This window comes from Danio rerio, chromosome 6, assembly GCF_052040795.2.
Source record: "Danio rerio strain M-AB ecotype USA chromosome 6, GRCz13ab, whole genome shotgun sequence".
Taxonomy (NCBI): domain Eukaryota; kingdom Metazoa; phylum Chordata; class Actinopteri; order Cypriniformes; family Danionidae; genus Danio; species Danio rerio.
Window position 1 is genome coordinate 48,889,799 of NC_141026.1, and position 25,970 is coordinate 48,915,768.

At 33.8% G+C, this 25,970-nt stretch overlaps 1 protein-coding gene and 2 long non-coding RNA genes across 5 annotated transcripts in view; 2 read left to right on the forward strand and 1 right to left on the reverse strand.

Moving 5' to 3' along the window:
• igfn1.3 (immunoglobulin like and fibronectin type III domain containing 1, tandem duplicate 3) overlaps positions 1-25,970 on the reverse strand; it is a 229,655-nt gene that overhangs the window by 167,422 nt on the left and 36,263 nt on the right. The gene's annotated exons all lie outside the window — the stretch shown is intronic.
• The window catches only part of LOC137496012 (uncharacterized), a 96,325-nt gene that overhangs the window by 44,202 nt on the left and 26,153 nt on the right, over positions 1-25,970 (forward strand). The gene's annotated exons all lie outside the window — the stretch shown is intronic.
• LOC147843627 (uncharacterized) lies at positions 18,593-20,808 on the forward strand. Its single transcript, XR_015494153.1, has 3 exons — positions 18,593-19,828; positions 20,041-20,531; positions 20,599-20,808. It is a non-coding gene; the product is annotated as an uncharacterized LOC147843627 (long non-coding RNA).

Below are 25,970 nucleotides of genomic sequence, written 5' to 3' on the forward strand. Positions count from 1 at the left end.
CATGGTCTTCACTTAACCTCAGTCTACCATTGGAACTATGAGAAAGTGCTTTTGGTTACTTTATGATCTGTTAATTATTCTGAATTGTAGAGAAGATGATGTTGACTAGATAATGATGCATATCACTCTTAAATTTAATGGAGAACACATTGACGTCCTCAACATCTTAATGGTAAAGGCCAGCATCATATGGCATGAGGTCTCTTATTGTGAAGATGTATTTCTTGTCCACTTCATTTAAGTCATGCTTTTTTGACTGGACTCCTTACTAAAAAATAATTTCATGGGAAAAATAATTCATGACGACATTTTACCAAAACTTGAGCTACACTAATACATGATTATTGACAATTGATGATAATTGAAATGGCCAAACAAGTGAAAATAGCAAAATAAAAGTAAACGTGTGATGACAAGTATACAATATAAACGCAGATTGTTTTCTGTTAACTCGCTCTGGCCATTTTATTCAGTGAATTTTTAACTAGACAAATGCGCTAACCAGATCATTCAGTTTGATTTGCAAACCAATTTAAATGGTTAAACATGTCCCCCTCACTTTTTTTTTAGATATAGCACTTTGCTTCATGCTATAATTTTCCCTCAAGAGTCGAAAAAAAAATATTTTTCAAATTTAGGCTTTTCTGCACACAATTACTCAACATTGCTGCACATTTCTAAAACTATCACCAACATTCCTCAACAGTATCACCATCACTCAGATTTGGTCCCCCCTCACCTCTCAGACCAGAATTGCACCCTTGGTACCGGAACAAAAAAAAGTTTTGCATTGTATTTGTGCATATAAAAAACAAAAAAGCAAAAACAAAAAATAAAAAAATAAAAGTCCCCTGATAAAGTACACATAGTTACTCTTACACTGATACTAAAACATTAATTAACTGTAAACATGGTTTGTTAACTCTCTGCCACTGACTAAATCTTGTTATATGGGCTCAGATGTGTGAAATAATCACAAAATTTGCCTTGTAGATGAAAATCCTACTTCAGGGGTTTAGAAGGCTGAGATCAAGTTCAAAAGAAGCAGATCCATCAAGATTCATATTGATATATTTGAGGTGGGAAATGTTTTTTTTTTTTTACAGAATGTAAGGAAATCATTCCAGAATCATTTCACCTACAAAATGTATCTCCTAAAAAAAAAAAAAAAAAGCAAAGAAACAAATGGAAGCTGTACCCCTACTCGCTCTTGCTCGCTCTTGCCTTTCATCTCATTCAGTTTCTTCAACATCCAGCAGAAGTCAGTCACCCCATATTGGGCACAGATGCGCTCATAATCTTTCTTTTCAGCGCTCAGCAAAATCTCCCAGAACTTTGGGTCAATTTCACCATCCTTTCCTTACTTGGGTTTTAGGACGAACCTGACTGCAGGGCTATAAGGCATTTCTCAGTTGATTAAAGGAAAAGGTATAGCTATAGGATAGAGGATATATTTTAGGAAGGGTGGAGAAGGATATCAAACTTTTAAACCTAATTTCTTACAGTATTTTTTTTCTAGCACTGAACTTTATTAAAGCTTTGGGGGAACCATGGGTCCCTATACCTCCCCAAAAGAGTTCACAGAATAAAAACAAAGATACAGTATTGGTAATGCATTAGTCACAGAGATTGGCTAAAATAACTCTCTGTATTTGCAGGGTAAGATTTACAACACCTTTTCCTCTTCAGAACAGCCTTGAGCTCACTTGGATCGGTTGGAGCTGAAAAATGCATGAGCAAAAAATCAAATCACTGATTTATGTTATAAAGTTTCTTACAGTACATAAGGTACTGCGCACATTATTAATACTCACTGGATTCTTGGTTTGCTTTGTTCTTTTTGAATCCCACTAAAAAGATTATTTTTATTTTATTTTATATTATTATTATTTTATTTATTTTATGGCGAAGAAGGGAAAATTCCCATTTTTTTTAAACCTTCAGTGGGGTTCAGGATAACCATGATCATAGATATTCTAAATGTAAACATTCGTAAAACATTTATAAGTGTCTGCTTGGTCTGGACAAACATTTGCTATCTAGAAAAATACATACACTCTGGAATTTATTAAATGAAATCTCTGCTTACCTCAATTGTGTGTTTATGAGCAATGTGGTCATATTTGGTTTGGTGATATTTAAGATGCAATGAAATATCATTGTTACAGTAGTAGCTGGATCACCTACTACAATGGCTTTGAATATTGACAACTTGCCTGCATGTTTGCAGAAAATATAATGGGTACTGAGAATTCATGTATAGGTATATGCAGTCAGTTTGATTAAATAATTGGTATGTCATGTTATTAATTAAAAAAAATATGTGAGATGAAATAACATTTGTAACCAGATAAAAGAGTTGCATACATTCTTGAATGGTTAGCGGCTAAGCACTATATTGCGAATAAAATTCGAATGATTTTTTCCTTCAGAAATTTCTTCAATGATCTGAGTGATCATGACTCTGGGGACTTTACATTTCCTTTTTGATTCCCACTAGGGAGATATAATAAGTAAATATCAAAGATTTTACAGTCCAACTAATGTATTTTTCACATTAGAGCTGCCATTTGTAATGTGTTTTTAATCTGACTTCTATTGCCATTCACCTGCAGTTGTTGTTCGTTCATTCATTCATTTTCATTCAGCTTAGTCTCTATTTCAGAGGTTGCCACAGCGAAATGAATTGCCAACTATTCCGGCATATGTTTTTTTTTACACAGCAGATGCCCCTCCAGCTTCAACCCATTACTGGGAAACACTCATACACACTCATTCATTCTTACACTTATACACTATCCTCCTACTGCATGTCTTTGGACTATGGGGGAAACCGGAGAACCCAGAGGAAACCCACAAGAACATGAGAAGAACATGCAAACTCCATTCAGAATTGCCAACTGACCCAGCAGAGACTCAAACCAGCAACGTTCTTGCTGTAAGGTGACAGTGCTAACCACTGAGCCTCCATTCTTACCAGTTATTTTTAGTTATACAAAACAATTTGTTATGATGGTTCACACAGCAAACTGGTATTACTTACTATATTATTACGTATTGTCTTTATTATTAGCATAGTGAGTACAGAGCAAATGTTTTTACAATTTACTACATTTACATTAATCTAGTAAATGATGGTAGCTTCAAAGGAGAATGGTGAGGGAGTATTTAAGCAAATTCTAGTCATTTTTATTTCTTTCAGAATTTTAAATATAGTCCATTAATGGAATATAATCACCAGAACTGGTGGTGCCAAATTTTGGGTCATTTATCAATCTTGAGCACTGAAAGATTTGCACCTTTGTTCATTTACTTAGCAAGCACACAATTTTCTGTGGCAGACGATGAATTATTTTTAAATTAGTATTTTCAAATAACCACCATCCTTGTTCTGACCATTAATGGATAGGGATTCGCCTGGTGACAGGGAAAAAAAGAAGAAGTGTCTACACTGAAAGTATGTAATTTTGGAAATCGTGACACTGTCACACCAGAAATTGCTTTGTGGGATAATAGCAAGGCTTCGGCAAGGAAATTGTTGAGGTGAAGTCAACATAAAAGTTGATAGAAGGTGTGTGTTTTTATTTCTTTTTTTATAGCTTTTTTTCTTTGTTGATCCAGAGAATAATGCTATTTGTAAACATATGTTGATATCTGGCCTTAAAAATGTAAATGCTTTTTCTCCTTTTTAAAAATAGCATTTTATGATATAATTCCTTTCATTTGCAGAAAAAATAAATACAAATAAATTAGATCAGTTTTACCCCCATCCAAATTAAAAGTTTGTTTTGACATGATGTGTTACTATTATAAATATTTCTTATGTATATGTGATACAAGCATACCGTTGAAGTATTTCCCAAATGATGTTTAACTGAGCAAGGAAATTTACACAGTATGTCAGATAATGTTTTCTTCTGAAGAAAGTCTTATTTGTTTTATTTTGGCTGGAATAAAAGCAGTTTTTAATTTTTTAAACATCATTTAAAGGACAAAATTATTAGCCCCTTAAAGCTACCCCCCAATAGTCTACAGAACAAACCATCATTATACAATACCTTGCCTAATTACCCTCTCCTGCATAGTTAACCTAATTAACCTAGTTAAGACTTTAAATGTCATATTAAGCTGTATAGAAGTGTCTTGAAAAATATCTAGTCAAGTCAAACACTATGAACTGTCATAATGGCAAAGATTAAAAAAATCAGTTATTAGAGATGAGTTATTAAAACTATTATGTTTAGAAATGTTGAAAAAATCTCTCCATTAAACAGAAATTGGGGAAAAAAATAAACGGGGGCTAATAATTCTGACTTCAACTGTACATGAAAACCATAAAACTATACAGAAAACTATACAAAACCATTTTGTCATATAAATATTTAAATGTAAATTTAAGTTGTATCATATACATACATTTTATATCTAAATGTAAAACTTATTCTCAAATATATGCATGCACACAGATTACAAATGCAAACTTTTATTTTAGATTATCTGATTAATTGCGATTCATTTTTGCCCAGCACTAAAGTAAATAGTTCCTGTTTTAAATATGAAGAGATTTTTGCTATTAACAGTTGTTAAGTGGAATGGCATTTTAGTGGATCTCTTGTTTTGTAAATCATGGTATTAATATATTAATTGTCAACATTGGTCACTAAAAAGGATAAACAGAACACATTCTAATATAGTGAAAGTCAAAATTATTAGCCCTTAACTAAAGCCTTTCTGAAACGATGAGTCACACACAAATTTGCACATGTAGTCTTGTGCATACACATATACTTTAATTTTGCACTGATTTTGCATAGTAAAAGTGACATTAATATACACTGCTGTATGGAAATCCGCTGTTAATTTACAAAATAAACCTGATTTATTGTTCACAAGCCAGGATTGAAGTGTCTTCTCTTATATAGTTATACTGACACGTGGCTGTAGTGATGAATACCAGTTTAGCTCTCTTTATTATGAACATGCACTGTTTTAAACTCGTAAAACTCATTCTTGAGGTGCAGATGATCACAGAGAGCTGAACAGATCTTTTAATCCAAGTTGCTTTGCGCACGTCCTGTCTTGTTGATATGATTATATGCATTACTAAAAAGAGATGTTAATATGCGTCCGTTAATCAATTCGGTGGGCGGGGAAACCGCACTCCTATGTCACGTTATGGTCGGTCTCAAAACGAGAGGGATCCTATTTCAATGTCAGGAAATTTAAAAACAAACATTATTGTGTTTCTATCAGACCCAACATGACTGTGGACACACTATACCTACACACAGTTCTGTCCAAACAGTTTACAAAAGATAAATTTCATTATATGTGCCCTTTAAACTGAATACTAGTATCTTAAAAACATATCCAGTGCAATATTATGTACTGTAATCAAGGCAAAGATCAGTTACTAGTTATCAAAACTATTATGTTTAGATTTGTGTTGGAAAAAAACTCTTTTCGTTAAACAGAAATTTTGGGAAAAAATCTATAAAAGGGCTGATAATTCTGACATGACCCCATGCAAGTGTTTGTGAAACATATTTACAATGCAAAGTGCTCTCTGTGAGCTTTTGAAGTGATTTCATGCTCTTCAAACATCTCCATGTTCATCAAGCAGGTAAATATGTCGCCAATCTTACAATCATAACCTCAAAACATGCCCACTTTCCTTCGTGACTCCGCTAATCAAACGTTCCCAGTCTGTAAATCTTTCACCTTGGATTACTAGAGACTCTTAGGATCACTTGATCACGAAGCCCCCAACATCACTTAGAAGAATTAAAGCCGATGACAATGTTTTCCTGGCACGCTAAAACCCATGCTGAGCAGATGATTCATTGAAATATCATCCGTCTCTTGAACCGGCTCCAAGTGTTGTCCGACTGGGAGCGCTCATGAGTTTGGTCAGACAGTGTATGGTACTGTATGTTCTTTTACCAGCCTTCTCCAAGGGGAATGTAAACTATGCCCTTCAGTGCAAGACATTTTTTTAGCAAGGATTTGAGGCAGGCGACAGAAAGTGACATCGAGTTAAAGAGGAGACTCGTCTGTCTCTGATCATTTGGCTTGTCGTGGGAGAAGTCAGCAGGTGTCACTCATATTTTGGCCTCTAGCATTAAATGGAGATCAACACATATCACTGCGGCATGCAATGCTGACATGTTTTGAGTGATCTCCGGACTTGCTGAGCTCTTCTTCTGAAACGCATTGGCACTTCAAGCAACGTGGAAATTCAATGTCAGTTTTGAGAGGTGTTATTGTTTTTAGAACATTCGATCTCATATAATGAAGGCAAAAGCTTTACAGTATATAATAAGCTGCCATTTTATTTTGGTCATGTTATGTGGTGGTAAAGAAAAAAGTGTTTTGACATGGAAATAAATTGGGGGTATCATTAGCTACGTTTCCGTCCACCTATTTGTATGCGCATTTTGGATATGCACATTAAAAAAAACGATTGAAAGAAATCCCAAGATGCACATAAATTTTGAAAATTTGCATAAAAAGCATATGCGCATAACTGAGTAGGATAAACTATTTATTCGATAAGATATGCATAAACTACGATTGAAACACTTTAACCACACAAATTATGCGCATCAAAAAAGATCATGTGATTTTGTTATAAGAGATCATGTGATGGTAAAAATGTGTGTGAATGGACAAACCAGCAGGCTGAGCACATTGTGAAACATCTAAAATGTTGTTTGGGTCATTCTAAACCATCGTAACCATTTTAGTATAGTGTTATTATTAATTACCTCCAGAATCTAGAGCATGCATGCTTCGTGTCTCACTCTTCAAACGCCACCACAAGTTCATTGCGTGTCAGCATTGCCTTCTGAGGTGCAAGTCATTTATTAAATGAAGAAAAGATTCGCGCAGCTTCTCCTACTGTTGAAATTTCTGATTTTTACTGTTGATATTAGGTGCCAGTTAATCAGGAAGTGACTATCTTTTCTTTTTGACTCGTTGGATGGAAACATTGCTTCATTCGCACATCTTTTATGCCATATTTCAGTTTTGTGCATAAAGTTAATTCGCATTTTTGGATGGAAACATAGCTAGTGATTCTTATTGTATATTATTAATTATTTTTTCTTAATGTTATTTAATAAATTAATGTTTTAAAAGAAAGTACTATTTTCTACTTTAAAATTGCATTGAATTAAACTTTATTTTTTTATTCTTTATTTAGTTTTTAAAACTTTTTTTATTATCGTGCAATTTACAGTATTAGCAAATACTGGAAAATAATGAAAGCAGTTAGCAATAGTTCTAATTGTTTAAAAAGTAAATAGGGGTGCACCGATATGTATTTTTTGACCGATATCATTAAACGATAACTCCTCAGATTTGGAGGCTGATATATATTATACAAATATACAAATATATTAGCTGATGAAAATAAATATTTCAAAATGTTACATTTTTATACAGGGAACAACTGATTCTACTTAACTTCTTAAAAGTTTGTTCTAATCTTAGCCCTCTTAAGCAATAATTTTTTTGATTGTCTATAGAACAAACCATCGTTGATTTCCCTAATTATCATAACATGCCTAATTAACCTAGTTAAGCCATTAAAAGTCACTTTAAGCTGATTACTAGTATCTTGAAAAATATCGGTAACACTTTATTTTGATGGTCTATTTGAGTATTAGTTGACTCTGCTTAAAATCTGCTGATTCTGCTCCTTCAACAGACATTTAACTGACTATAAGAAACTTTGCAAGTACATATCAACTTACACTAACCCAAACCTCAACCCCAACCTAACAGTCTACTTATCTAATGAGAATTAGTTGGCATGTAGATGCAATGTAACTTAAACACAACAAACGGAACATCAAAATAAAGTGTGACCAAAATATCTACAATATTATTTACTGCCATCATGGTAAAGATAAAATAAATTAGTTATTAAAAATTAGTTATTAAAACTATTATCTTTAGAAATGTGTTGAAAAATCTTCTTTCCTTTAAACAGAAATCAGGGGGGGATTTTCAGAACAATAATTCTGAAATCAACTGTTTATATTTCAGTAGTTTCTCTTAAATTAAATAAGATTTTTTTTAAATAATATTTTTTTTCTTTCTTTATCTTTTTGAGACACTCTCAAAAATACTCTGTATTTGACCTGTCATGAGTATCTAATAAATATATATAATGATTTATTATTTATGCATCTTGACTAATCTAAAATGGAGAATGGTCTAGTGTTCATGTGTGTTATTAAAGGATTCTTCAGGCTGACCTTTTTAGGCATGCAACAGGTTACACGGTCATTTGATCACTTACAAGTCACATGTAACAAATAAACAAGATCGGCCTGTCATAAATGTCAGGATGTTCTGATGAAGCACTTCGTACATTTCCTCGACTGTTCAAAAATGATTTAGTGATGCCCTTCTCAAAACACACACACACTGACCGACATTGACATCTCTCAAAAAGAACAGTTTGTAAAAGCTCTCTCATATTATTTACTGAAAACCGTAAACATCTCTCAGCGAGTGATCTTGTTAATAAAGTGCTAATCTTTGGTTTGTCAAACATAAATGGCCAGACATTTGCCCCTGAATCCAGCGGGACGCAGGCGCTGCTCTTTTCTTGGCTCAGAAAGTGTGTCTGAAAGCGAGCCTGTCAGAACACCGGTGAGATCAGATGCCTGATGCAAAGTGGGGTTAGTTTTTATGAGCCACGTGGACCGCCAAGCATGCTAATGTTAAATCCGGACACCTGCCACACATGTACTTGGCTTTGGCAGGAACATTAAAGCTTTTAGAGCCAAGCACACTATATAGAGTTCAAGCATCAAGGGTACTAGAACACATGACAGTGGCTCTGTTCCAAAACGTGCGCTGCCTACATAAGTGATTTCAAAAGCATCATTATGCAGCCAAGGATTTTTGTTTTGCTAAATTCTAAGGCAGCATTGTGAGGACAATCCGTCAAAAGTCTATCCAAGATGGTGTTGATTTAATAACTGAAAATACATGTAATAAAAAAATGCTATATTCACGGTAGCTATTGTATATTTTCATGAAAACAATCACATTTAATTTATTAAGGTTTTATTAAATTACATAATGTAACTATTGTTTGGTAACCCTGGACTGGGTAAAAGAGGGACAAACCCAACGCTGGGTTATTTTGTAGCGTTACCTTACAAGCAGAGCGGGAAATTTTCGTGGATGTGCTGACAAAATTAGTTAAGTAAACACTGTATCAAAACCGTATTTAGCACAATAGATTTAACATAAACAAAAGTAAAATGTTTACCTGACCTTTTCCAAGCTCCTCCAGAAGACTATATTGGCGCACGCTTTCTCGTTCAAAGGAAGAGGTCGGCCGTGAGGTGAAGCATGGCCGTGTCTTAGTCGTTAGATAAAAAAAAAAAAGTGTATATTGTAGTGGTTTTCTTGGTTTTTCTCTTACTAAATCAAACTCAGTCTGGAGGTTATGAATATCAGAAGAATATACTTTATTGTCGACAACAAAGGAGAACTTTCAGGAGACCCCCAGTAGCATCTCTGTCTGAAAAATTCTAACTCACTCATGTTATGGCCTTATTTAAATACCCTTTTACATCCGTTGTTTTCCTTTGTTCTCCATATATTACACAAATTCCACCTAGGTTAACCCCTGACCTCAATTTCCACCTAGGTTAACCCCTGACCCAAACCTGGTAACTATATAACTTATCCAGTTCTTGTGATATGGTAATTCTTCTAATGGTATGCAAGTCTACAAGCAGATTATATACATACACTTTGAATATATATATTAACTTCACACTTTAAAGAGTATAAAATCCACCTCATATAATCCCTCCTCTTAAGACTTTAAGTCTTAATAGTCTTGCTTTTGGCCCATAGTGCAACTCTATGATCTAGCCCTCAGCCATATTACCTAATGACAAATATATGTCACAGTATTATTACAAATGACCAAATCATGTAATTGCACTTTGGAATAGAATCACGCCAAACCTCTGTGTCCTGTTTTGATGAGGACACAGTAAAAGACTTGATTCTATTTTGTTGATATCATAAAAAGTAGTATTTTAAGCATACAATTAGTTATCTATTTGCTTCTGGTGGTCATGATTATTTAACATACAGTAAAGAATAAACCTACAACAAAAAATAAACATGCACAATCTCCCAATCTAGGGTCACAACACAATATTCTAATCTAACACCCACAAAACATAATCAGTAGAATACGTTGATCTTCAGCCCAGATACTTTGCGTATCGTAGAGAGCCGCCGTTTTGGGGTAGAGGTTACTAGCACTTAACACCCAAGGCATGGATCCTCTTCATCATCCTCTTCTTTATCTAAACTATAAAAATTTTTAGCACTAGTTCATCTTTTTGACCCTAAATCTGGCACATATTTGCGAGCATTCTTTGTTTCGTTCTGGCCTTAAAAAATGTTGATAGAGACTTTATGTTGAGAGTCTATAACCTGAAGTTGTGGTGATTATGATCAATTGAACTTGTGGCACCTTCTGTATATCTCACTCAGGTATATAATCAGAATTACTCTTTTAACTGTTCTGATGAACTCCTTCTGCCACACTTTGCAATTCGTTGAGCTTCAAGATTTTCTGCCTCCTCTGTTTCCCGTTAGCTTTCTCTTGCTGGAGCTTTTTCCTTTGGCTGTCTTGTGCTGTGGTCCAGATGGTATCCAGTTGATGGCATCCCCTTTGGTAACCTTGGCATAAGGTCCATTTCTCCTGATTTCACTCCACTCTCTCCAGAACACCTCAGATATACTCGATCACCAGATTAATCTCCTGCTTCTGGTCCTTTCTGGTTTCCTGTACAGATATTGCTTTGCACATGGCAGTTAGTTTCCTCATAAAAGACCAAACTTCTTTCCAATGCATTAGAAATGTTCTCCAAACAATCCACAAGGTTAAATAGGAGATTACATGCAAGGGTCGACCCAATAGTATTTCATGCAATGTTAGTTGCTTGTTTCTGTCAGTTTTCATGCAATCACTTATTAATGCAAAAGGTATATTATTTTAACACATCTTGTTAAACTAGGCCTTGAAGGATCATCTTCAGCTCTTTCAATCATTCCTTACAATTATGTGTGATTGCTCAATTTTTTTTATTTCCAATACTTTATCAACACATTTACTTATCTATTCACTGAATCATATATCTACTTAATTATCTACTTAATTACCTTTATTTACTTTAATTGACTTTATTTACTCTAATTTATTTATAAATGCAGACACATTAAACTTATTTCTGAAGGTATTCCAAATATGAGACTTACTTCTCTTGTCATAAATATAGTAACTGTTTCTTCTTCCCTGCTCTGCTGATGGAATTACTTTCACTCATTTACCACAACTGTTATTTCCAAAAGTTTGTATCTTTTGCCCTAAGCTAGTTTTATTATATCACAACATCCACTATCAAGTTCTTGAATAACCCATTAGATCTATTGTTGTTCCTCTACTCACATTCTACTTTGCAAAAATGTCACATGTGGACAACAATTCAATAATTACTGCATTCAGAAATGAGATCATTATCCTTGCTGCCCAATTTTCCTTACCACTTCACCCTTGATTCAAACCATGTACATTTCAAATGCCAATATCTAGAAATGCTGTTGTATCAACAATCTGTACTTCCTATTACAAAAATCATATCTATCTTTTTTTGCTTCCCTTTGATGCTACACATGTTCATAAAGACTAGTACGTTGTTTATTTGTACTATAATCTAATTAAGGTTGTGACTCTATACTAGTGTTAGACCTGCTACTTTATTTTCTTTAAAGCAAAATCAATTTCTTATTTAGCAGCTTAACAGTTATTATTGCATCTTGAATAGATACAGAATCTTGTTAACACTATACCCATCATCCCTAAAAAATTTATTTCTGTCTTTTACTTAGCTTGAGCTATAGATGTACCTGCAGACAACTAAGTCCTACACGTTACAATATCCATCACGAAATATTCTAAATCCTTTTATGCATTCTAATCTATGTATGTATATCCGCCTATTTACTTTAATTGTAACCAAGTGTCTACCCTCCTCTGTTAATTACCTAAACAGAAATCAATTAATTACTTTAACATTTTTGGCATCCAAACTAACAAATTTAAGTACAGTGCGTGTTAGGAACCTCTGCTAAGAAATTCACTGACTGTTCTTAAATCATAAATTTTACAACCTCTACTTTTGTCTGTTTTGATTAACGCCATGATCAAACTTTAAATTCAAATTGAATTCAAATAGAATCCATTTTATTCTTCACCTATACAATCACAACCAAATTGAAATTGACTTTAATTAGAAATGCCATAACATATCTAAGTGTTTCTGTTATTGCTATGTTCTCAAAAGTTTCAATAATGCCTATTCCAGCATATAACAGACCTACATCTGGTTTAATTTTTTATTAATCCTCCCTATGCTGGCTAATTTTGTTTTCCCTTAATGTCCTGAACTGTTAATCATTATTAAAATTTGACACCTAAATAATTTCTTATTTCTGAGCCATTTCTTATTTTGCATTTTATATTCATTACCATTTTTCACTTTTCAGCATTTTCAGCTCCTAATTCCTTCCTACTTTCACATCACACTGTTTGTACATACATTTTTTGTTGTAATTTTCTACAAGTTGACTGAAAAATCACTGGATTTCTTTATAGGTTCCTCTATCTGATCTGATTATTCATCTTTAGGCCTTTTTGTCTTTAGTCTTTTTTGCTTTTAATTTTTCCTTCACATTTGTAAAACAACCTGTTTTCTGTTTTTAAACACTTTTCTCTTTCAAATATATTTTTTAGTACTTTTAGAATTGTTACTTTTTGACCTATTCAGTACTGTGAGTTCATTTTATTTTATTTTATTTTTTCTTCTCTTCTTTAAGTATAAATCACTTTTCTGTTTTAATCTCTGACATATTTTTTCTCTCAAATCTTGGTTTAGTTTACTCAAAATAAGTTTTCCCCAATTTTAACTTAAATTTTTAACTCCATCAACTTCTAACCCAAATTATTATTTTTTTTTTTCAGTTATCAAAAATGTCTTTTATCTTTTTTTATCACCACCATGCATTATAATTTATCCTCCTATGTTCAATAATCTCTATGAGTTAACCTATGAAAATGAACCAAAATAATCTAACATTCTTCATAATTTATCATTTCAACATAACACATTTAAAGTTTCATCGTACATTATCATCTAAGACTTTTCACAGTTTACACGATACTTTTCTATTTATTAAATTGACAGGAGTCTGATTTGATACAAGAATGGGTAGCTACACTTTTGCTCTTATTTTTGCCCTCTGAGTGGTCACATTGTACTCAATTTGGACTATAGGTCAACTGCTTTGAGATGGACTGCCAGACTCCCCCTCCTAACACCCTGAGAAGACAACTGGTTCATAGATTGGTGCAGTCATTTCTGTGGTGTCCATATCAGGGCACAGTGTTTCCCCCTTCTCTCTTAGTGCTGGCTTCTTTTCTTTTGTTGAGCTGATGTAAAGTTCTGGTGGAGCGCTTTTTCTCTTTGATCAGTTCATCGTTAGCTTGTTTGCCTCTTTTTAGTGTCTCTGAACATAAGTAGCCTTTCCAGTCCTCAGTAATTCCTGGGTATGCAGTGCCTGCCTCACTGCTTTCACAAATGTCCACAGCCAACAGTTTGTCCATTGTGTTTTTCAAACACCTTTTCCATTTGCCAGTGCACTCAGAGATGTCTTGGTAAGAGACCACAGTCCCCCAAAGTCCATCCCTATGTCCTCTTAAGTAATATATGGAATTTAGCTCATGACCTATAAAAGTCTTTCCTTCTTTCCCATTTTTTTTTTTACATCAAATGGAGACTCCTCTCATCTATTTTCTTCCCCTTATGGGAACTTAACACTTTATTTTTCTCTAATTCACAATCATTTTATCATATGTAAATGTTTAATTTTCTATTTCTTCAGTGTTCTTCTAAATAATTTCTTTAGCTTCAGATTATGCTTTACTTTACACTTCTCATTTATGCTGGTGTTTCTCTACTAACCGGTCATTTTTACATCAAATTTTAATTTCCCTAACATTTTCTATACTCAGTTTCTATTTTCTCACTGCTTACATCAAATGTTTTTTTCTGTTTGCCATTTGTCATTATCTTATCTTTTATTTTCTCTGCCACGTATTTTAGTAGTGCATTTTTTATTTCCATATCTGTTTTTCCATACCTGATTTAATTCAACAATACTACTTGGTGGCCCAATATCTGGTATAACTGTTTAAAATCATTACTGCTATAGCTCAAAGTTAATATTATTAATTAAATTCACATATTTATTTACTAAAAGCATTTTACATTTTTAAAGTGCAATGCATACTTATCAATTTAGCTTCTTACTGCATAAACTTTAAAATTTATTTTTTAACTCACTCTAACGCATTCTTTAACATTTACCTAGCTTCTATGATTTTCATCTGAATCACTTTACTTCACTACAAATAAATGACATAGCTGATTTTGAGAAAGATGAAACAAACATTTGTATTGCCCTTAAATACAAACAAATTCTCTAAAGTCAATTATTTCTACAAATTGTTACTGCTTTTTACTTTTTATCTTATCTGTTCAATGTGCCTATATTGTAAGCATATTTTAAACGTCTATTTTTATCCTTGAAACAGTGGACTTATTTTTTCTATTTCTATTTTATTCTTTTTCCTTTCCGTAATTTGAGTTTTTAGCTCTTAGGTTTTCTTATACATTTTAAAGCTTATTTTGTTACACATTTTATAATTAAATCTTCAATTAATCACTCTTCATTTTTCAAGTTTTCTTTTTCTATTTTATTCTCAATCAAAAACTAACTTATATGTTATTTATCCATACTTATTTAGTAAATCTATTTGTTTATTAATACATTCTTTTACTCCATACTTCCTTTATCTCCATATATATTGATCACTATGGCTTCATTTATTCTTTTTCATTAGTAGAGTTTCAAACTCTTTTCTATATAATATAACTCTATTATTAGTATTTCCTCATTTCATTTTTCTTACTATACTACTTTATAATTTATCTATTCATTAATAACTTATATTCTATCCAAATTATGTTAAAGTCTATGTCATTATTTTATCTATAGTTTGATCTCCTCTCATTAACTCTCCTCTTCTCTGTTTCCTTAGTGCTGTAAACAGGCAATCTATTGTTCACACATGGACACCATAAATCTCTCTCTTACCCCCATCCTGGAGCAGACTGTCTTTCACCTGTTGCTATGTAAAGAATTTAAGTTCACTCTGCCTATTGTTCTTTTTTAACATATTCAAACTTAAAACACAAAGATAATTTCAGAAAAATGTTTATTCTTCTGCTTTTTACTCTGTGTTTTTTAAATGCACATGTTCCATTAGTTTTAATTTAAGAGACTCTTCTCTTTATATCATAATCTCTTCTCTTAAACTGCATCAATCACTATTCCTATTGTTCTTTAAATCACACCACACATATGCAGCCCTCCTTTTATATTATAATATACTATAATCATTATTTTAACCTACTCCTTATTGAAAACATACTTTTAAACACATTCACACTTCTAATCTTATTACTTTTCCTCTTCTCATTCACTCCTCTCCTCCACTCAGTGTAACAGGAGCTGCATCCCCCCATCCTCATTCCATTCAAGGAGGAGGAAGGCAGTCTTCTCTGCACACCAATGTGGACTATTTTGCCACAATCTGAAGCAGCAAATACACAAACACTTCAATTAAATAAATACTCTACACTACACTCCTCTTGAGTGACCTGTCCGAGCAGCCCTCTAACCTTAGAGCGGTAACCACAGGCTTTCGCCTACCCATGCAGCCCTTTGTTTATCTCATTTAACAAAGCGGTATCGTAGGTCTTAGCGCGCATCTCTCTACTTTAATCTGCTTTAATCTCTTAACTGTTACCACACATTAAGGACTCTCTCTTAAAACTTATAAATGCTCTATGCATTTCTTACATCATTATTAATTTCCCAAATCTGGGTAACAGTTACTAGTTAATGTTTATCCTATCCATCAAGGCCCACTTAGGAAAACACAGATCATTTGCATACCTTACTCTGCTTTAATCTCTTAACTGTCACCACACATTAAGAACCCTCTCTTAAAACTTATAAATGCTCTATGCATATCTTATATCATTAATAATTTTCCAAATCTGAGTAACAGTTACTAGTTAATGTTTATCCTATCCATCAAGGCCCTCTTAGGAAAACACAGATCATTTGCATGCAACTTATTTTTCTTCTGTTATTCAAAACCCCATTTTTCTTTAATATCTTTTTTACATTTACTTTTAATTCTTTAAAGCTGGAGAAACAGTTCAAGTGTATTTACCTGTACAAGCAGGTCCTGGCAGAAAAAACACAAACTAATAAGCATAAAATCGCTTACCGTTTTTTATTGTGGCCACATATTTGTGTTTTCTCTCCAGTCCAGCTTGCACAGCAACACCAGTCCTGCTCCTTTCCAGCCCACCCAGGGACGCCAAATGTAGTGGTTTTCTTGGTTTTTCTCTTACTAAATCAAACTCAGTCTGGAGGTTATGAATATCAGAAGAATATACTTTATTGTCGACAACAAAGGAGAACTTTCAGGAGACCCCCAGTAGCATCTCTGTCTGAAAAATTCTAACTCACTCATGTTATGGCCTTATTTAAATACCCTTTTACATCCGTTGTTTTCCTTTGTTCTCCATATATTACACAAATTCCACCTAGGTTAACCCCTGACCTCAATTTCCACCTAGGTTAACCCCTGACCCAAACCTGGTAACTATATAACTTATCCAGTTCTTGTGATATGGTAATTCTTCTAATGGTATGCAAGTCTACAAGCAGATTATATACATACACTTTGAATATATATATTAACTTCACACTTTAAAGAGTATAAAATCCACCTCAATATTTATATATATATATATATATTATACAGTAAACTAAATGTCTTATTTCATATGAACATTGTTAAATACACACTGAATAACTTACCTTTCAGACAGAATTTAACTTCCCTCTAAAGATGGCGCGGAGAAAATGGCGGTTGCTCACGCTGATGTTCCTGCCAGGACGTTAACGTCATGACGTGCGTGCTCTTTCACGTATGCGTTCCCAACCCAGCACTGCTGGGTTATAGATCAAGACCGATTTTCAACCCAAATTGGGTTAAAACAACCTAAAATTGTTACCCAGCAGTCTGAACCCAGCATTTTGTTAAAATATCAACCCAGCTTTTGTTAGAGTGTACAGAAGATTTAAATAAAAGAAGACTCAATATTTAATGTTTTACTAGTTTAGTTTCAAGCTTTATTCAGTTTATTCATGACAATTTACATTTGTAAAATGTTATTATTAATAGTAGTATTTACTATATGCATATTCATATTTGTTTTAAAGGGTACCTATTTTACAAGATCTAAGATAAAACTTTGTTGTCTCCAGAATATGTCTGTAAAGTTTCAGCTCAAAATACCCATCAGGTTATTTATTATATAACATAATCTGCCCATTTTGATGTCTTGAGGTCTATGTAGCTGTTTTTGTAGCATGTAGCTTTAAATCGGAATGACCTGCTACTTCCCGCCCACCATTCGGATGTGCATGTCTGCTTCTCATGCATTACATTAGATTAACAGCCGTCAGTGATAGAGACAGACACAGATGAAGCTGAAATACAGTTCATTAGTCAAACATACCAAGCAAGTTTATTTCATGTATTTTTGGTGGAGTTTATTCAAGCCTTTCTGATATGACGAGTCTCACACAAATGCCGTTTTCAGTACACACACATTTTAGTGTAAGCTGACACCATGCAGCCGTAATGAATTACATAGCAATTTTACTGTCTTTATTACAAAAATGCTCCTGTTTTAAAAACGTTTTGAACTTATAAGATGAGTTATTGAGGGCAGAGGATCGCAGAGAGTTGTAACATGTTTTAATCCCATTTTTCTTTTCTTTTTTTTTTTTTGCAAAAAAATGTTTTGTTGATGTGTATACATGTTATTATGTAGACATGGCATCTGTCAGTCCATTTGGTGGGTGGTAAAAACTGCACTCCTATGTCATGTTGCGGTGGGCCTCAAAATCACTGGGATTTGGATCTTATTTTAACATCAGTAAATCTAAAAAAGTGACTTGTTGTGTTTTTATCACTCCAATATGACTGGACACACCATCACTACACACATATCTGTCCAAACAGCTTCCAAAAGTTTATTTTCAATATAGGTGCCCTTTAATAAAAACAAGTTTAGATTTGTTTACCTGTCGGGTTATAGAGATGTATACATCACCATATGGGACATAAGAATAGGATGCGTGTTTGGATATAACTCTCGAACTATTTACCACATTTCATTATTATTGTTCATTTATTCGTTTACTGGAAATTAGATGTGTGCTGAACAAATATTTTCTCCATTAAACAGCTCTTGAGAAATATTTGAAAAGGAACTATAGTTTCACAGGTGTAATATATACTGTATATTTGTCTTCATCTGTATTTTATTCTGTCATACCAGGGTTTTCAGAAGATGCCCACTAAAATATCAATGCAATAATAGTTTGTGTCTTAAAGAAAGGCACAGTTAGATCAAGACTCATTTGATGACATATTTTAAGAAACTAAGAATTGTTTAATTTAATGAAGGTTTCTATCTTACATTTAAGAAAGAGTTGTTACTGTAGCTTCACTATACTGTAGCCTTTATTCCCTACAAAATAAATGAGTGGTGCTTTAGAGTGTGTCGACGACACAATAATAAACTGTGTCATGTTATCTCACTTTCAGATGCTTTATGTTTGATAGTACAGTTGTGAAGGACAGATTCTTGCAGGTCATTTAACCAAATTTTATTGATGGTGGGCTTTGGCTCAGGCTCGGGTACTTGGCTTTGGTTCAGAATTAATAAAACACTTGAGATGGTGTGCAAAGACTTCACATCATCTGTTGAGCAAAGTCACATCAGTTTTTTGTTTCTCAATAAGAAATGTATTCAGTTTTTTTTCCACCGTAGTTTATGCGTGTTTTTCCTCAATTAAAAATATGTTTTTTGACTTTTGATTTAGTGGCTACTTTTGATGTATTTGTGTGATTTGTACGTTTTAGTACGATTCGCTAATCTCCTAATATATTTGGAGTTTAGCGGTGGGGTGTGGTGTCACGCCTCATTTAAAAAATTCTACATTTTTGTTTGACTGAAATTATGAATTTATAGGAATTAATCACTAAACTGACAAAACATAATATATTAAGTTTCCTTGAGAGATCAGGCTGTCAATTCTGGTGTTCTCAAAAATCACATTGAAATACATCACTTACTCTTACTTCCAGGGCCGTTTATATCGAAGTTGATATTTAACCACATCATGTAGATGTTTTGTACCATCTAATTTTTACAAGGTGGGTCGTTAGCCCGACGCTCAACCCCCAACCAGGAGGACCAGGACATACCCACAAACACTGTAGACAATTTAGCTTACCCAATTAACCTATATTGCATGTCTTTGGACTTATGGGGGAAACCAGAGCACCTGGAGGAAACCCACACAAACATGGGAAGAACATGCAAATTCCACACAGAAATGCCAACTGACCCAGCTGAGGCTCAAACCAGCGACCTTCTTGTTGTGGGGTGACAGTGCTACTCACTGCGCCACCATGACACCCCATTGAAGGGTTATTTGTGTATCCACTGGAATCTGGTCTAAACTGATTGTTAAAGTGTTGTTTTTCTCCATTGGTTTAGTTTGCATCTCTGCCAAAACAACAACAGCAATGGGGGTCTACAGTACTGAAGCAGTCTTACGACATGGCATCTTGCTGTTGAGCTGTATTATTATGTCTTTTGAGGCAGTGACAGAAACATAAGATGCTGGTATTTGCAGATTTGTCAATGCAAAACATTTATCTGTAATGTGTCAAAATGGGATCTGACATAGTTTGGAATGGGTGTGTAGAAATATTTTTTGATTTATTTCTATTTATTTATTTTATTTTTTTCACATATTCAGATCAGACAAAATCTGACATAAAACTATATTGTGGATAAAGCTGTACTTTAGGCTATTCTAATTAAATTTGATCAGCTTTAAAGGGGACCTATCATGCAAAAATCACTTTTATAATGGGTTTAAACACAGTTGTGTGGCAACAGTGTGTGAATATAGCCAGCCTATAATGGTAAAAACAAATGAATTCTATATTTTTATCATCACACTTCATAAAAACAGTCCAAGAATCACTTTGACTAAGACTGAAACCTCACCCATTAGTGACAATCTCATATGTGAGGCCAATGCAATCTTACGGCAATTTGTAACTTTTTGATTTAGTAGCTAATTGGTATGAATTTGTACAATCTAATTCGTACAATTTAGTACGATTTGCTCATCACCCAATGACGGTTGGGGTTGGATGCCACGCCTCCTTTTTAAAATTGTACATTATCGTACGACTGAACGTACAAATTAGCCACTAAACTGACAAAATGTAAAATACTTATATTTCCTTGTGAGATCAGGCTGGTGAGGCACATGTGTTTGTAGCTCCGTCCTCTGGCTGGGAGAACAATCTCACTTGAATTTGAAGCGACAGTCATCAAAATGGCACAATGTGGATCAAAGCCTAATAATAAGCTGTTTCAAAGAGTTCAATTTAAAACAGTTATTTGTGTGGTATTTTGAGCTGAAACTTTACATACACATTTTAAGGACTCATTTTGCCTCTTGTAAAAATAGGCATAATTGACCTTATTCTAAAATGCGGAAGTGCGCCTGTTTTCGTGATTGTCTTAGAACTTCCGATTCAGTCGCCTATGGGAGAAATGACTAGGAATAATAAACGGCAGAAAACGGTCAAACTACTTGCTCTACAAACAAATGTTTGCATGACTATACAGACCAAGTAGAATAATAAAATAAGAAAATATCACATTGCAACATCAAGCAGCGTAATGAGCAGTTTTTAACGTCAAAAAATGAATGGAAGTGAATGAGACCGGAAGTCTCAAGCCAAAAAGATTTAAATGGAAGCGCCCGCTCGTCGGTGGAGAATAAGGTGAATAGGTCCTTTTTAAGATATGATGACATTTGCAATAATTTGTTGACCAAAAACTTTCTTTTCCATTGTTAATTACGCAGAGATGTACAAATCACTATACGTTCATGGAAGTAACTTTCAAACTAAGCAAATAAGCAGAATTGCATGTCCAATTTGAATGTTAGTGAAATAAGCATGGGGGAATGTAAAGCCATCATGAAGAACTCACAATCACATGGATTATTTTCTATAAAAATTTGATTCAACAAAATAACAGTAGAGAAGTCCTTCATGCAGCACTGCATTTGTATTGTTGAGTATTAAGGTGTTTACTTATGAAAGCATGGTAATGCTAAGCTTTTTCATATCAATTGTCAGTTGTGTCTCTGATGAATGTTTTGAGATGTACTATTTATACTAAACGGTCACTTTTGAGGTTCCATTAAGAGACAGCATGATGGCTCTCTGAATTTTGGACTAGAGCCAAATAGCCTGAACTGGTGTGTGGATGAAATTGGACTATGGGGAAAAATATCCAATGACTTTGAACTCCAAAACGGGCCAGTTTGGATCCTCTTAGCAAATGAATCCCCTGTCAGTTTTCTGAACAGCACAGAAAGATTTATTCCTTTATATTTTGTGGTTATTTAGCAAGGACACCAGTCAATTGATGTAGGAACTGTAGCAAATTGATATTTGCAAGAATAAAATGGCTTGACTTATTAATTTGTTAAATAAGCATAATAATCATCATAATTAGCACTGTCAACTATAAAACATCAGTATTTAAATACAATTGATTGCATAAGTACATGCTGATTAATTAAGTGCAATTAATCACATTTATCAGCATTTTTCCTCAAACAAAGCTAATTTAAAGACACTATTGTGCCAGATAAATATGTTCATGCCAAATATGTTCATCATAAACTTTAATTAATTCTTTTTTTGTTTGATTAACATATGGACAAAAAAAATGTCTTTGTATTTATAATGCATCATCACAAAAGCTAAAATGGTTTAATTGGATTATTGTAAGAGTTGTGTAAATATGCTTGAGCACATCTATTATTTATTAATATTTCTTTTGATTAAATGTATTGACTCGTGTTTGACAAACTCCAGTCATTAAACAATGGCCATTTGAGGAGTACTGCCAATCCAAAATCAATGAGATTATATCAGAACATGTGCAGGAAAATGTTTTAGAGCTTAGTAAAAGGTTAAACACATATGGGTGTCTGATCTGCAGAAAACATGTCTATGTTTTGTCTACAGCACAGTGTGAGTCATCGCTGAGCTATCAAATCAAACAGTAGTACTGAGACATAAACAGTTGATTAAGATGAGCCAACACCATGCATCAGCAACATAATATGTATTTACTACTGATATCCAAAGAAGTGATGCATTGTACTCCATGTTTAGATTAAATGTTTTGTATTCTTTGTAATGAAGTTACAAGGTTTACTTGTGCTGTTGACTGAAAATGTAAAATTATATTAAAAATAATGACAACAAAAGCAAAGTTTTTTTTCTTGAATCCAAAGACCAAAGTAAATTAAGATGTTAAGAGCACAATTATTTTCTTCAATGACTTTAACAATGTTCTGGGCAACAGTAGACTGGTAATTAACTTACCAACAGCCAAATGAACTCCTCTTTCTAAGCTCCGCTTAACAGTAGGATCGTCCAGTACTGTGTCTCATAAAGTTAATAAAATCCTTGAAGGATTTTAATAGCAATGGAACTGTCAGAGAGGGTGGACTTAGGCTGGCGAGATGCTTCCCTCTACAGGGAGGGCAGGAAATCATACAGTAGTTTAACAAATACAGTGTACAGACAGTAGTTTTATCTTGTGTTTAATGTGAAATAGACATATGTGTGGGTGACAAAATAGCTAAAGGTGAAGGATGATTTTGACCCGAGAATTTTAATCAAATGTTTATACTCAAATGTACAATGGTTTTGAAAGAATCAAGCATACCATTTTTCATATTCATATCAATTTTGCTAGCGCACATTGATATTCTTCTGGTGAACAATTAATCCATGCAAGTTAATCCACTGACTTTTTTGTAATCTTCAACCAAAATCTGCCCATTTGCTTTTACATTTGGAGTGTGGGTCTTTCAGCCACAATAATCTCACCTTTCTTTTTTTAATTGTATTTTCTATTATGCTTTAGACAACAGATGCATATGAGATGATATATCCTACAGAGAAGGATATTGTCATCTAGAAACTGTAACAGCTGCCGATAATAAGCAGCAAGAGAAATTAAAGTGATATTTCCTCAAAGTAAATTTAAAACTCATATTAAACGATCTGAAGGCAAATCAAGGTTTACAAAAACTGTAAATATATTTTCCTTTCCATACATGTACACATAAAAAACCTGTAAACTGTCTAAAAAATCTATTTTTAGTAAGATATTTTATACTCTTTCTGTTTTTTTTTTTTTTTTTTTTTGTAGTCTAAATGAGCCCAAACTTAAGTCTGTATGACTGTCTGGTACAAAGTTATGAGGTCATAAAGTTTGGTCCAATGTTAAGTCAATAGGACTTTTCCGAATTTTCCAGGTCAGTTTTGGAAAAATCGTAAGTCGGATCAGTTGGAAAAAGATAGTCAATGGATGTTCGCCCATTTTACATCTGTTTCAAGAGTTCACACTTAGATAAAGCTTGACTATAATAGCAGGTTTGGCATGCTGTCCTGGGAGAGAGGGGTTCCAAAAATGAAGATAGGGAATGAAGTTTAGGCAGGATATTTATAGTAGTTTTGGAATGATCTGATAGGGTAGCTAATGATTAGCAATAAGGATCAGCTGTAGTCGATCATACCACATGCTCCTCTCAAAATTAGTTTGTGAAACTTCACTTGGATATCCAAGTGAAATAAAACCTAATTCATACATTTAAAACTCTAATCCGGAGTTTTCCTTTTAAGACATCCTTGCCGTTATCACCACCGGTGACCTACTCACATCGGCAGCTTCTCCACGATGGACGTCCAGTGTTCTCCAGCCATCGGAACCTAGACTGCAGCTCTGCACAAGACGTTAGGCCAGTCATTCCCAACTGAGCCTGGTTTCTCTCAAGGTTTTTCCCTTCACTTTTGTCAATTGGTGAATTTTGATTCTCACCACTGACTGGCTTAATTTGGGACTTGTGGAGCTGCGCATCGATGAATTTGCACTTCAGTGTTTGGACTTTCAGCAGTGAAAATTAAACCACACTGATTTGAACTAAACTGAACTTCAACTCTGAAAACTGGACTGACACAGTATCAAATGTTGAGCTGCTTTGACAATCTACATTGTAAAAGTGCCATAGGTATAAAGATGAATTGAATTAAATATCAGCACGCAATGAATCTTGGGATTTTTGAGGGTGCAAAGGATCTACTAGTTGTATCCTTCATTACATGAGAAAGTAGGACACTCTTTAAGGCTGCATTTGATGGTGCTTTCTAAATTATTTTAAATGGGACGGTCTTGGATGGCGCAGCACCCTTGCGTCTTTTGAAGGATGCATCCTCTGAAATAAGACACGGCTATAGACTATTTAGCACCTTAATTCTATAAATAAAAACTTCTTTTGCTCATTTGCTGCACTAAACAATGACTCAAGGGTGAGTCAGCGCTGATTAAAATAAAGTGTTTCCAGACATGGCAGGGTGGCATAGATGTTTTTTCTTCAAACAAACAGTCTTCAATCACTCCCTTCAATCACAGACAACTCCCTTTAACCAGTCGGTGGTTTCATAACAGCAGGGTTAGCTGATGTTTCATGCCTATCAAGGTCATTGCCGACAGACTGTCGCTTTAAGTTTGTTTTTAACTGCCACTTTGGAGTCTCTCAGTGCCCGGCAATTATAATGGCTCACATCCAAAAGCTTCATTTTATAATTTCATGGGAAGAGAGAGACGCAATAAGTTCTTCTTTAAGTACCTGCAATAAATAAGATCCGCCGATGTCCGAGCTTCAACAGAGTAGATCGCGGTTTACATTCGGATGTAGCATATCAATCACCTTGGAAAATCCGATACATTAATTTCATTAAGCTGCCCGTATGATGCCAAACACTGGGTTCGCATGAGGACACATGGGACTGGCTGGAAACTCCTCCCAGTGAAATGCATTTATTTGATTCTCGCCACAGGCTAGAGGCAATGAGAAGTAATGACAAGTGTTTTTAAGGTCTCCAGTAAGAACACCAATACATTCTGACCGCTGTCAGGCGGGGATGAACATCTCTTTTGATAAAGGACACCTTGGGGCCCAAAACAGAGTCCTCAGTAGGATGATAAGAGATTTTTGCACATCTATATGTGGTGCGACGCACAGCACAAGGGATGTGAATACATAAATGAACTGAGAAATGGAAGTATGACATATAAATAATATACAAAGGGGCCTATATTTAATCTTTTGTTACAATTTTGCACTCCATAGCAAAATATAAAAAGAAAATGGAAAAAAAAAATCAGAAAAAATATGCTTTTTTAAGTGATTATAAAGTGTTCTGCCATTATGCGTTGATTAAAAATGTCAAGCATGTTTGGATAATGTAAAATTTGCATTTAGGAATGGTTAACCCAAAAATTAAAAAAATAAAATAAATCTTCATTTACTCACCATCTATACTATTTTGAATTTTTAAGAGTTTCTTTCTTTTTGTTCAAGACACATTAAGATATTTTATATAGATAATATATATATATATATATATATATATATATATATATATATATATATATATATATATATATAATCTATATATATATATATATATAATCTATATATATATATATATATATATATATATATATATATATATATATATA